Source organism: Benincasa hispida, chromosome 8, assembly GCF_027475165.1.
Source record: "Benincasa hispida cultivar pf3 chromosome 8, pf3_genome.v1.1, whole genome shotgun sequence".
NCBI lineage: Eukaryota > Viridiplantae > Streptophyta > Magnoliopsida > Cucurbitales > Cucurbitaceae > Benincasa > Benincasa hispida.
This window is the reverse complement of record NC_143485.1, coordinates 34,656,965-34,671,682: the sequence shown is the minus strand read 5'-3', so window position 1 is coordinate 34,671,682 and position 14,718 is coordinate 34,656,965. Positions and strand designations below refer to the sequence as shown.

General features: G+C 38.9%; 1 pseudogene; it reads right to left on the bottom strand.

The window, feature by feature from the left end:
• Nucleotides 1–9,724: 9,724 nt before the first annotated feature.
• On the bottom strand, nucleotides 9,725–11,720 carry LOC150034534 (uncharacterized; annotated as a pseudogene).
• Nucleotides 11,721–14,718: the final 2,998 nt, after the last annotated feature.

Below are 14,718 nucleotides of genomic sequence, written 5' to 3'. Positions count from 1 at the left end.
TTAGCACTATGATAACGTGCATTTTTACCTGTTATCAGACCACAACAAGCAGTCAGAAGTGATCTCCCATAGCGTTCTCAAGCAAAGCATGCGAGGTGAAAAGTGATGAAAAAATTTGCAGTACTATTCCCTAAAAAATGAAAAGAAAGCTGCTTGTTTCTGTAGATACAGAGAGCTTATTAAAAGTAAAGCGACCCGATCTCGTTATCATTCGATCTAAAGAGAATGATCCAGATGATGAAGAAGATGCGAAAGTTATTGCCATGTCACAATAAAAGAAACATCAGATTCTGACGTGCTTAAAGAAGACGCAGAAGAAGCTCCTTTATCATTTGAGGATGGTGGTCAATTAACGGTTGGTGAGCTGAAGGAAGTCAACTTAGGCACAACCTTTATAAGTGCACAACTTACTGATAGCAAGAAAAAAAAAATATGTGAGCTTACTCACGACATATAAAGATGTCTTTACTTGGTCATATAAAGAAATGTCTGGGCTTATACCAAAAGTTGTTATCCATTGCCTAACAATTAAATCGAGGTATCGACCAATCAAGCAAGTTCAGTGACTCTTTCAGCCATAATTGACTCCTCAAATTGAAAAAGAGGTTAACAAGCTAATAGAAGCTAAATTTATACACGAAGTCAAATACCCAACATGGATAGCCAACATTATTCCCATAAGAAAAAAGAATGGTCAACTACGTGTCTACATGGATTTTCGTGACCTAAATGATATGTGCCCAAAAGATGACTTTCCCTTTCCTATCACAGAAATTATGATTGGATGCCACCACAAGGCATGAAGCTCTATCTTTCATGGATGGGTCATCGGGATATAACCAGATTCGAATGGCTTTAAGATGAGGAGAAAACAATGTTTCGAACTTCAAAAGGCGTATATTGTTATAAGGTGATGCGTTTCAGATTAAAGAATGCAGGTGCCACATACCAGCGTGCTATACAAAGGATCTTTGATGATATGTTATATAAACACGTTAAATGTTATGTCGATGACCTTGTAGTGACTCTAAGAAGCGACATGACGACCTAAAGAACCTGAAGCTTGTCTTTGATCGTCTAATGAAATATTAATTAAGAATTAACCTTCTTAAATGTGCTTTCGGTGTGACTTTAGGAATGTTTCTAAGACACTGTGGAATCGAAATCGACTAATCTAAAATCGATGCTATCCAGAAGATGCCAAGTCCAAGAAATCTGCACAGGTTAAGAAATCTTCGAGGTCACTTGGCCTACATCAGAAAATTTATATCTAACCTTGTAGGATGATATCAACTGTTTCAGATATTAATGAGGAATGATATAGTTCTTAAATAGGATTAAACATACCAAAATGCATTCGATAACATAAGAAGTATTTGCTCAACCCTCCGGTCTTGTGCACGTCTAAAGTTGGAAAACCATTGATATTGTTGAAATATGGTGCATTAGTCCTAAGGGCATATTAAGAGCATATTTGTCTTTTCCCTAAAATTAGGGTTTTCCTCATTCTATTTAATCTGTGTTTAGGGTCTCTTGTATGTATGACATTAAAATTATAAAACTTCTCTATCGTGGTTTGTTCTCTCTGAATTAGGGGTTTCCACATAAACCTTGTGTTATCTCTTTTCTTCTTTACTTTTAATATGGTATCAGAGAAAGGTGATGAAACCTCAGTCCTGATAGAAGAAATTCAGTCATCATACGTGGTTGGTGATGGAGCAATAGCCAACTCAACTAATATGGCCATGATTCAAGTGGCCATGGATCGGTATCTCCGGACAATCTTGAACCCAACACAACAACAACCAACTGAGGAGCAGCTGTCGATTGTCCTCAACCCTACAGCCGTCAAAGCCGCTACCCAGCCTTCGAGCAACCGCGGATGATCCAAACAGTGAGCGGTCCAAACATAGTTGCCACGCTGTTTCTTGCACAACCGCAACAGGTGATGGATGGGTTCGCTTTAGCTTCCGGGTTAGGTCAGATGATCGTGCACCTGTCCAGCAACCAGTCACTCACGTTCAAGCAACTCTCGTGCCAGTTGTTTGCGATTCCTCCCAAACCATCAGTCGCACATGCTCTCGATCCGTTCTTGCATCAGTCAGCCACTCATCATTTAGCCGTAGCAATACCTAGCCGTGTAGCTTCTAGCAGTAGTGCTGAGGTGTTTAGGCAGTACTCGATTGAAGCCTCTGACCAGTTTTTTGGTTCCTTCCAGCAACAGGGGTCCCTTCCGAATATGTATCCGATATAGCCTTGGTATCAAGTGGTTGACTCTATGAGTGAAAATTCTATTCCCATCTCCTATGAGCAGAAACAGTCGAGATCAGAGACCCATGGGGACCTCCAACAGCAATTGGCAAGTCTCCAACAACAGATGGTGGTTCTTGGGGAAAAACTGTATGGCCATGAGCCTTCTAGTCTTCCAATCTATTTAGAAAATCTAGTAACAGTCTTTCCTACTCTACCAACTGCAAATTTGTTAACTATTACTTTGGGAAACTAAGTAGGAATGATCACAGAAGAGAAGTTGAATGGCCAAAACTACTTCTCTTGGTCCCAAACAATTAAAATGGTCCTTGAAGGGCACTATAGATTTGGGTACTTAACAGGAGAAATACGGCAACCAAGCCCTGAGGATCTCCAAGAGCGGGTTTGAAAGGCAAAAGATTCTTTACTTCGATCGATGTTTATAAGTAGTATGAAACCTCAAATTGGGAAATCTCTACTATATTTAGCCACTGCACGGGATATTTGGGATGCGGTCCATAGGTTATATTCTAGAAGGCAAAATGCATCTCACCTGTATACTTTACGTAAACAGGTTCATGAGTGTAAACAAGGGAGCATGGATGTAACGTCCTACTTCAACAGAATGTCCTTATTATGGTTAGAAATGGATCTATATCGGGAGATCATCTAGAACTGCCCACATGACGGAATTTAGTACTCGAAGATAGAAGAGGTTGATCGTGTGTATGATTTTCTTGTTGGGTTGCACCCCAAATTTGATACAGTTCGGAGTCGAATACTAGGGCAGAAACCGATACTGTCTCTCATGGAGGTCTGTTCAGAGGTTCAATTGGAAGAGGATAGATCAAGTGCAATGAATGGGTATGGGGTTACCACTGTTGAGTCAGCTGCCTTTGGGGTAAAATCCTCTGGATTTGATGGTGACAAACATAATAGAAAAACGCCCCCAGTATGTGAGCATTGCAAGAAACAGTGGCACACGAAGGATCAGTGTTGAAAACTGCATGGCTAACCTCTTAATGGTAAACGTCACCCCCCCAAATGACAAGTCAAAATTTGGGTGTGCTCTGTGAGTGAATCGGTTGAGGGGACCACACAACCTCAGATACAACTTCAAACACAACCTCCAGTGACCAACCTAGATGATTCAGGTACCATAGGGATCAGAATAGTTTCTCAATCAGGTAACCCTCAATCTTTTAGTTTCCTCGTTGAAGGGAATGAGTTATGGATTCTAGATTCAGGAGCAACCGATCACTTGACTAGCTCATCCGATCGATTCTTCTCGTACTATCTAAGTGCTGGAAATGAGAGGATTTATATTGCGGATGGGTCCTTCGCTCATGTTGCTGGAAAAGGCAGATTGTCACCATTCCAACGATTAATTCTATAAAATGTCCTACATGTGCCAAAAATTTCTTACAACTTGTTATCAATAAGTAAAATAACAAAGATTGCACTGTAGAGTTGTCTTCTCACCAGATGCTACTTTGTTTTAGGACTTGAGCTTGGGGAAGACGATTGGCATTGCCCGATATGACAGGGGCCTTTATTTACTTTCTGAAGATGCTTCCTCCAAGAATTTGTTTAGGACTAGTCTTTTATCTTCATTTACTATGTCTGAAAAAGATTATTTATTGTGGTATTTTCGTCTTGGACATCTAAGTTTCCAATATATGAGATATTTTTTTGCCCATTTATTCCATAATGTGAATATTTCTTCTTTTTCTTGTGATGTCTATACACGTGCAAAATAGCCTCGTGTTTCTTTTGTCTCTCAGCCTTATAAACCTATCCAGCCTTTCCACTTGATCCACAGTGATGTTTAGGGCCCTTCAAACATCTTTACTCTGTCCGGTAAACGATGGTTTGTCACATTCATCGATGATCATACCCAACTTACATGGGTATACCTCCTTGCTGATAAATCCAAAGTCCTATCTACCTTCCAACAATTCAATACCACTATCTTAACTCAGTTTAATACAAAGATTTCCATCCTTCGAAGTGAAAATAGGCGTGAGTTTGTCAATCACACTCTCCGAAAATTCCTAACGTCAAAAGGGATCATCTATCAAAACTCTTGTACTTATACTCCGCAACAAAACGGAGTGGCGGAACGAAAAAATCGCCCATCTCATTGAAGTTTCTCGTTCCTTGATGATTCCCACGTGTCTCCCATCATACCTATGGGGAGACGTGATCCTCACTACTGCCCATCTCATTAATAGGATGCCTTCACGTGTTCTAAAGTTTCAAACACCCCTTGAGTGCTTTAAAGAGTCTTGATAGTCTACATGTCTTATCCCTAAAGTTCCTCTGCATGTGTTTGGGTGTACAACTTTTTTTCACATTCATGGTCCCCACCGAACTAAGTTTGCCCCACGAGCTCAAATATGTGTGTTTGTCGAGTATCCCCTTCATCAGCGAGGCTATAAAGGTTTTCACCCACCTTCCAAAAAGTACTTTGTCACTATGGATGTCACATTCCTTGAAGATGAACCAGTCTTCAAGGGGAGACCACGAGTGAAGAGACTAACAGTTTGTTAAGAATTAATCGGATGTTTCCGGGATACTGGAACTCTCACTTTCACTACTATTTCCACCTTCACCTACTGCCCTCTTGTTCAATGCAATCATCTGATGAAAAAAACAAAATCAATGTGAAATTTTTGAAAAGCAAATCTTGGTTTTCGTTTCCCTTGTGATGGACCCGGAAGTCGAAGCATATGGTTGCCAGTCTACATACTCCGTACCTATTAGCTTCAACCTTGAGCCTAGTTCTACTGTTCCTGAACCCAGTCTACCTAGTCCCGAACCTATTCCTGAATCCAACCTACCTAGTCCCAAACCTATCCTACCTAGTCCCGAACCTGTCCCTGATATTCCAGTGTATGTCCTCCCCATTAGACAAACGTCCTAGATAATATACTATAGGAAGAATCTCAGAAAGGAAACCCAGAAAATTCATGTTGTTCCATCGGAAAGTGTCCAAGAATCAAAACCAACTAAGGTTCAAGAGCATGTTGTTTTAGAGAAGATTCTTAAAGAGAAGTTAAGGGAAGATGGTGAGACGGACTCAGAGAATGTTGAAATTACAGAAGGTAATGAGGTGCTGGAAGACTCTCAGGAAGGTGAAAATTTGTCTCAAAAGTTTGATACTAGAGAGAGACCGACGAAAACTGGCAATTATGATACCACTCTTGATATGCCAATTGCTCTGAGGAAAGGAACCAGATCATGTACAAAGTACCCTATGCACAGTTTTCTGACCTATAGTAACTTGTCTCCTATTTTAAGGCTTTCACTACTCAACTGGATGCCCTAGCAATACCTACCAGTGCATGCAACCATGAAAGTTCCCAAGGGGAGAGCAACAGTAATGTAAGAAATGAGAGCTCTCGAGGTGAACCGGACTTGAGATTTAGTGGCTCTCCCTAGAGGTCACAAGACAGTTGGTTGAAAATGGGTGTTCATAGTGAAGTATAAGTGTGATGGAACGCTCGAGAGATATAAGGCTAGGTTAGTTGCTAAAGGGTTCACTCAAATTTATGGGATTGATTATTCAAAAACTTTTTCCCCAGTGGCTAAGCTCAACACGATCCGAGTTCTTCTATCTATTGCAATGAATAAGGATTGACCTCTACATCAACTGGATGTTAAAAATGCCTTCCTGAATGGTGAGTCAGAATAAGAGGTTTACATGAGTCCCCCTCCAAGTTTCGAAGCTAAATTTGGAAACCATGTCTGCAGACTCAGAAAGTCCTTATATGGGTTGAAACAGTCTCTAAGAGTGTGGTTTGATAGGTTCATAGTGTTTGTTAAATCCCAAGGGTTTGTTCAAGGGCATTCCGATCATACGTTCACCAAAAAATCACTTTCAGGGAAGATTGCTATTTTGGTAGTTTATGTCGATGATACCATTTTATCAGGGGATGATACGACAGAAATTGTTAAACTAAAACAAAGAATGGCAGGCGAATTTGAGATCAAAGATCTTGGTAGTCTGAGGTATTTTCTCGGGATGAAAGTGGAAAGATCGAAAGCAGGAATATCAATGTCTCAACGGAAGTACCCTTTGGACCTGTTAAAATGAATGGCTGGATGCAAACCCATTGAAACTTCTATTGTAGGAAAACTGATTTACCTGTCTCATACTAGGCTTGACATCTCCTATGTTGTGAGTGTTGTAAGTCAGTTCATGCAGAATCCATATGAGGAACACATGGAAGAAGTGACACGAATTCTGAGATAGCTAAAGTCCAGCCCAAAGAAGGGCTTAGTTTTAAAAAAATATGATACACGGAGCATCGAAGCATATACTGACTCAGATTGGGCAGGTTCAGTGACAGATAGAAAGTCAATTTCAGGATATTGTACCTTTATATGGGGAAATTTGCTGATCTGACGGAGTAAAAAACAAGGTGTAGTTGCCAGAAGCAGTGTTGAGGCAGAGTATAGAGCTATGAGCCTAGGAGTGTGTGAAGAAATATGGTTACAGAAAGTTTTGGCTGATCTTCACCAGAAAGTCCGGGTCCTATGAAGTTGTATTGTGGTAATAAGGCTGCCATCAGTATTGCAAACAACCCAGTACAACATGATAAATCCAAGCACGTTGAAATTGACAGACACTTTATTAAAGAGAAGTTAGACCACGGGGTTATCTGTATTCCCTATGTACCTTTAGTCCAACAGGTTGCAAATATTCTTACCAAAGGATTACCAAGACAGACGTCTGAAGCTTGTGTTAGCAAGTTGGGTCTTGTTGATATCTACACCTCAACTTGAGGGGGAGTGTATAAATATAGTGCATTAGCCCTATTTTGAAGGTTTCCCTCATTCTATTTATTTTGAGTTTGGGGTCTCTTGTATGTATGACATTAAAATAATAAAAGCTTCTCTATCGTGGTTTTTTCTCCATGAATTAGGGTTTTTCACGTAAACCTTGTCTTATCTCTTTTCTTCTTTACTTTCAATAGATATTATATATTGTCGTTCAAGAAAGATTGTTTGAAGCAATACTCGCACAAGAAAATGAGAAGGACAAGGAATTTTCCCTCTAATTGAGCTTAATTATTCTCCAATTGAGAAGATGTGTCTCACCTTATTTTTTTCAATAGATAAGTTGAGACATTATAGGCAAGCCTTCATTGTACACTTAATGGCAAAAGCAGACCCTATCAAGTATATGCTATCTAGGTCGATCATCTCAGAATGCCTCGCTAAATGGGCAATGATACTACAACAATACGATATTGTGTATATACCCTAGAAGGCAATTAAAGGTCAGGTATTGGAAGATTTCTTAACTAGTCACCAATCCCATCAAATTGGAAATTGTGTGAAGACCTGCCTGATGAAGAAGTATTTTATGTTGAATGCAGGGAGCCTTAGACTATGTACTTTGATGGCGTAACACGAAGAAGTGAAGTAGGCATCGACGCTACCTTCATTTCCTCTAAGAAGCATATGTTGTCATATAGCTTCACACTCAGTGAGTTGTGTTCAAATAACATTGCTGAATACCAAGTGCTCATTATTGGCTTACAAATGGCATAAGAAATCGAGATAACATACATAGAAGTATACGACTTCGAAGTTAATTATAAATCAGCTCTTATGCCAGTACGACGTGAAACATGAGGATTTAAACCCTTACTTCATTTACGTTAGGAGATTGATGGATAAGTTCGAAGGCGTAATGTTGGAACATATACTAAGATCAGAAAATAAGAGAGCATATGAACAAGCAAAATTAGCCATTGCTCTAACAATCTCAGATGATGTACCTGTAAACATCTCTCTTTGTCAAAAGTGGATTGTTCCGCCAATTGAAGATCAATGTAAAGAAACCAAGACGATATTTGTTTACGTGATCGAAGAGGAGGATTAGCGACAATGTCTTATAGATTATCTGTAACATAGAAAGCTTCCCACAGATCTTCAACATAGAGCTTAAATACGAAGAAGAGCTCTTCAATTTATTTGCTACAATGATACGCTTTATCAATGTTCATATGAAGTTTTCTTTCTCCGATGCCTAGGAAAAGAAGAATCAGCAAAAGCCTTAGAATAAGCACATTTAAGAATCTTGGCGCTCATCAGTTTGGACCAATGCTCCAACATCAATTAAAAAGAATGGGCTACTATTGGCCACAATGATCCATGATTCAATGTAGTATGCAAAGCGATATGAAGCCTATTCATTCCATGCAAATTTTATACATCAATCACTGGAACTTCTTCATCAAATAATAGCTTCATGGCTTTTTTGAGCTTGGGGCCTCGACCTGGTTGAACCTATAACACCTAAGTCATCGGTGGTGCACTCTTATATCCTTGCACGGATTGATTATTTTTCAAGGTGAGCTGAATTTATGGCATTAAGAGAAGCCAAAAAGGAAAACATTGTAAACTTTGTCCGAATACAACTCATTTACCGATATGGAATTCCTCATTGTATCGTGATAGATAATGGAAGACAATTTTCTCATACTCTGATGGATAAGTTGTGTGAGAAGTTTAAATTCAAACAATATAAGTCTTCTATGTACAATGCTGCAGCAAACGGATTGGTGGAGGCATTCAAGACAAAAAGAGATTGGCCTCCAAGACAAAAGGAGATGGGCAAGAAAGAATCAGTGAAGCATTATGGGCTTATTGAACCACTCATCGTACTCCTACGGGAGCCACGCCATATTTTCTTGTTTATGGGGTGGAAGTTGTTCTCCCATTGGAGAGAGAGATTCCTTTACTAAAGATGGCAGTCCAAGAAGGGTTGACTACTGAAGATAATGCCAAGTTATCCTTCAAGGGTTAGAAGCACTTGATGAAAAGAGACTCGAGGCACAATAGGCATTGGAATGTTACCAAACACGAATGTACAAAGATCTTGATAAGCATGTGAAACCTCGATCATTTCAGGTTGGTGATCTGGTACTTACTGTAAGAATACTGATTATTCAAACGAGACATACAAGAAATAAGTTTACACCTAAATGGGATGGGCCCTACGTTGTTAAAGAAGTTTACACAAATGGAGCATACAAGATCATCAATCGAGATGGATTAAGAGTTGGCCAATCAATGAAAATTTCTCAAAAGATTTTATGCTTGAAGTCATTATGTAAATAAGAAAAAACTCTTTATCGTACGAGTATGAACTGCACGTTGCTCCTGACCTGCATGAGCTTAAAATGTGAACCGTCAAAGAAATTTAAAAATACAAAAAATAATAATTGTATTGAACTACGTTATGATTTGTTCCCGTTATCACAAAGGGTACGTAGGTAGCTTAAAATAAAATTTAAGTGCAGTCACGTGCAAAAAAAAATATATATTATTTCCATTAAATCAAAATATTCAAAGTTACATATGCATATCAATAAGATTGAATCGAGCCCGAAAGAGAGAGAGAGAGAGAGAGAGAGAGAGAGAGAGAGAGAGAGAGAGAAAGGGGAGCTGGTTAAAGTCAAAGCTTCCACTTGAAATCTTTTAACTCTTCGCGTGCAGTCTCCATGTTTTTACAAATTGTAGCTAAAGCCTCGATAGCCACATCAGTAATAGTGGGCATGCTCTCGAGAGTATTGATTTCTTTCTAGATTTTGGCAACTTCAAGTTCTTTTTTGTTTATGGCCTCTTTTTTCCCAACAGATAAACTTAACAGCTTCCTAGACTCAACATTTAGGCTTTGAAGTTTGATTTCTAGTTCCTTCTTTTTCAAAGATATTTGTGCAACTCGCTCTTGAATGGCTTTGTCTTCTTCTTGTAGTTAGCCATCAAAGTCAGGGCTTCTTTCATGCGAGATGTCTTCTCACCCAATCAATGGTCTTTGTCGATTCAAGGCAATTGTGTGGAATATGAAGATTGTACTGCGTTAAAATTATCTAACCTCTTGAGTAACTATTCACAAATTCTTGAAGAGGAGCCAAATTGTCCTTATGAATCTTGAAAATGCCAAAAAATATCGTTTTTATTTCTGGTTTAAGATTTGCTATGTGCTCAAAAGGAGTGCGCACAATCTTGTCTTGAATATCCTTCCACATAGATAAAGCTACTTTTTTATAGAAGTTTGAAAACACTACCTCATCAAAATATAGAGTGGGCTCAGGATGTGCAGTAATTGGTTGACCATCAACACATCGTGTTGGCTCAGAAATCTTAAAGAGACCAAGAAGGGGTATGGTTTTCTCTATTTGAGGTACTTCGGAATGACCAACCTCTTTTAGGAAAATGGCCTAAAGCTTCAACACTCTCGATGCCTGTTTGCCACATCAATTTTTTTTTCATAAATGTTTAAGGGACGTGAAGGTTGTCTAGTTGTTCTAACTAGCGGTGATTACAAGTTGCGACCTTCTCGATGGATGAATCCAAAGAATAAGCTCCCGTTAAAGATTCTTCGTTAGACTGCTCCGCAATTTCTTGAAGATGATTGCTCAAGGGTGACTACAAAAGAAGAAAAGAGAAAATAAATAAATTATTTGCTAAAGAGGCGAATGAGACGAACATATAGGGAAGATATACATACCAATATCATAGTACCACTAGGAATTATCGAAGCACTTGGAACTCCTCCAAAAAAATCATCACCAGGCATCTTCGCCTTCTTTAAGGGTCTTTTCCAATGATGATCACTGTTACTACTATGACTCTCTTCTTCGTGAATAACAACATCTTTCTGTAGGATGGGAGCTACTTCTTCAATTAAACGAATTTGTTTACCACCTTGGTTACTCCCTTTATTCTTAGGCAAATTAGGCTGCGAGGAAGCAGAAATAGTGCTACTTACTAAGTGATGTGTGTTATCCTCAAAATAACTCTCACATTTTGTCAACCACCAATTCCAGTATCGCGATGTACTGTGGTTGCATGGCTTCAACGTGTGGACTAGTAAGAATACTTGAGACAATGATCTAGGTCTGGTGCAGACTCTAAAGTGGTATATCACATTGTAGAAAGTGATAGCAGGTGGAGTTCTCCCCTATATCATTAGGAATGTCTTGGTAAAATCCAAATTGCCAACCAAATCGATAATGACTATATGATTCTATATTCAAATTATTTCCACACCGAGACGATAGGTAACATGATCGCATACTAGAGAGTTGGCAAGATTGTTGAAATGATAAATCTCCATCATCAACCAAACGCTCATGTCTATTCCAGTTCTGAGAACTCACATGCCACTAGATATTTGCAACTTTATGGATTAGTTCTAGTGCTTCATATTCTCCAAAATAAATTAAGCCACCTTTGCTAGAAAAATTGGCCATCTTTAGACCTTGGATATCCACTAGAACAAGGTAATGGGTATTAAAATAGTGGGCTAGCCAACCATGGACATAATGTATGGAAAAATAAAAGTCCATGCGTCTAATTGGATTTGAGGCTTTAGTTATCAGCCTTAAGCCATGATAAATATTCGCTAAAACTGGAATGACAAGGCTATACATCTTTCTGTCAGCCATCAGACTAGTAACCTTAATAATCCTAGGACGAAGGTAGGCCCCCTTTTATGGAAATACAAAAAGACACAACCAATAGGATAAAAATGCAGCCAAGTACATTATATCCTTCAAATTGTCTTCTATCCTAAGGTCCTTGAATAACATATTTTTTCTACTCGACCAGTCCCGAGCTTGATATTTTCACCATCTAGATTTTAGTAGACTAGGAGCGAAAGACCTTCTTTTGCTTCTATGTAGTAGGCTTTGTTGGGGATGATACCTTAAACTCTCGTTGGATCCAGTAGTCTGTAAACACAGTTTTGAACAAACGCTTATGATGTAATAATATTTGATATTTTCTTCACTTTCGTCTATGGAACATTGAATGTTTTATTTGATTTACCACAAACCAATAAGCTAAGATCCCTAGTTGTAATTTGTAACTTAAGCGTGTATGTGGAGACATACAGGTGAATCATGTCTTAAGTGATAACCAAAATGGTCTGTAGTATATGGATATAGAAGGGAAACCTTATCCTGGTAACGCCACGGATGCGGCCCGCTTTATAGAATAGTTACAAGTGTTGTAACTTGCTATAGATGGTCTGATCCTGATCGTTCATGTGGAGACATGCGAGCGAGGGCTTCCTATACAAAGGAGTTTGAATAAGACTGGACCACAAAGTGTTATAGTCTCGTTATATAACGTCGTTCATGACAAAGACTTCACTTCACTAGGATGACCATAGGTAACATGACCTTAATATTGAGTGAGTTAGGAACTCTTGTCTTTTAGGGCGGTCCTTTGCGAGTGGCCAGATTGTCGATTCAAACCTACCACCTTGGGGATTCATCTGATTTAGGAGCTGGGAACTCAGCTACACAAGATGGAATTCACTCCTTCCTCGAAGCAAGGGTAAGTAGATAGATTTCTCTCTTAAGGGTTGATTTTGGGGCTTGAACGATGTGAAGCCAAACACCTTCTCATGGCTCAAGAGGTGTCCACACATAGTAGGACTTGTTATATTGTTCATTAGAGGGATCAATGGTACTTAAGGAGTTAGATGTAACTACGGGGGTAAAATGGTAAATTGGCTTAGTTGTACTTACAAGCATCAGTGAAGGGTTATTGTACTGTTGATTGGTTATATTTGATGGACACAGAAATATATCTATGGTGAGAAGAGTGCAGCTATCAGTCTTTAGTGAAGTGTCTGGTAGTTAACGGATGGTGGATCTCGTGGCTAAAGAGTTTAGTCAGTTATTCATGTACCGTTGAAGTTTCAAGCCATAAGTCTATAAGGTCCCCTTGGTAGCTCAATGGATTCAAGTTAAGAATTAGTTTTTGGGTCAGTTTGAAGTGTTCAAATTGACAAGAGGGGAGTTTGATTATATATGATATGATTAAACTGGTCGATTATATATGATATAGTTGATATGATGTATGAGATATATTAATTGGAGGAAAAGGATATAAATATGATTTATATATAGGGGAGGAGAAAAGGACTACGTTTTATATGTTGTAAATGATGTGATACTAAAACTATAGGTTATAAATATAATATGATTATATTTATTTATAATTAAACAATTATGAGATAATTGTTGGTGGTTTTCTCCATAACCGTACGTGAAAGTGGGAGGTTGCATTCAGTTTTCATAACTGGGGGATAAAATGAAAATAGTTTCCATTTTGCAAAAAGATCAGATAATCGCTTCACGAATAGTACACTGCCCATCGTATAGCAAACGAGAGCCTACACAATTGCTCAAGTTTTTCCCAAACGATCGTGTACACGCGTAGTCGACCTAAACGATCATGTAGTTTTTACTAAGCGATCACGCACGAGAGCGGTTCTACCTAAATAATCGTCTAAACGATCTGCCCCATTTACTAAATGATCGTGCACCTATTTCTAAACGATCAAGCATCCGTCTATATGATAGACTCCAAATCTCTCCCATTTGCTTGGTCGTTGAATACGATCGTAGTTTCCTCCTCCTCTCTACTAAATCCAACAGAGCCCACACCTCTTGGATTCTCACTTCGAGAATACCGAAGTTACTGACTGGTGGTGTCCTGCTTGCTGCGTGTTCGTGTAGAAGACCGTTCGGTGGTGAGCGATAGTGAGATTTGGTGGACGATTGGTTTGGTGATCACATCAACAGCGAGAGTTGCTGGTCTTAACTAGAGAGAGAGATACAGAGAAGAAAATTTCTTCAAAGGTGAGTCTCTTGTTCCTTTGTTATTTATTTTGAAAAGCATGTCGTAATTTGTTTGTAGATGCATAACTTGTTGTATGTTTGTGAATGCGGTACTTCTGTCACAATGAATTTGGAATGATCTTGCTTTCGCTCAAAGGTCCTCTTTGATAAGAGTTCCTTAAATTGAACGGATAGTCCGCTCGAAGGTTATGTTTGTTCCTTATCATATCTTTGACCCCTAAGAGCCGAAATGAAATCCAAGAACTATTGGTCACTAGGGAATTATTCTTAGAGGATGACGCATGATCTTTTTTCTGTAAGCAAATTATTGAATAGTATGCCTAAAAAAGATGTTCACAAGTCTTTGGAAGATATTTCTTCTTGTCTCTTGAGCCGGTTAACTCTCTAAGGCAGGGAATGACCTCATCATAGAAGCCCCTCTAATTGAAAGGCCAACGAATGACCATAGGTCCCATAAGAAAATTGATAGTTCACCTGCCATAGTGTGAAGAGTATTGATTGACAAGCACCAAGCTTCACAAAAGGCTCGAACCACATACTTATTTTGGTCGTACGTATATAAAGAGGACATCTTTGTGCTAAATAAGAAGACAACATGAAGGGATTGTTCGTTCTGGCCAACTATGAACTCTAGCCATTCTCAATAGCAGTCAGTAAAGGTAAATTCTCCAGGGAATTTTATGATGGCATTCCAACGAGTCTCACCATCAATCATCTAACCCCCAAGAGTTAACACCCGATTAAGAGTAGGGGCTTTGTTATGAATAGAAGATTGTAATATCTATATGTT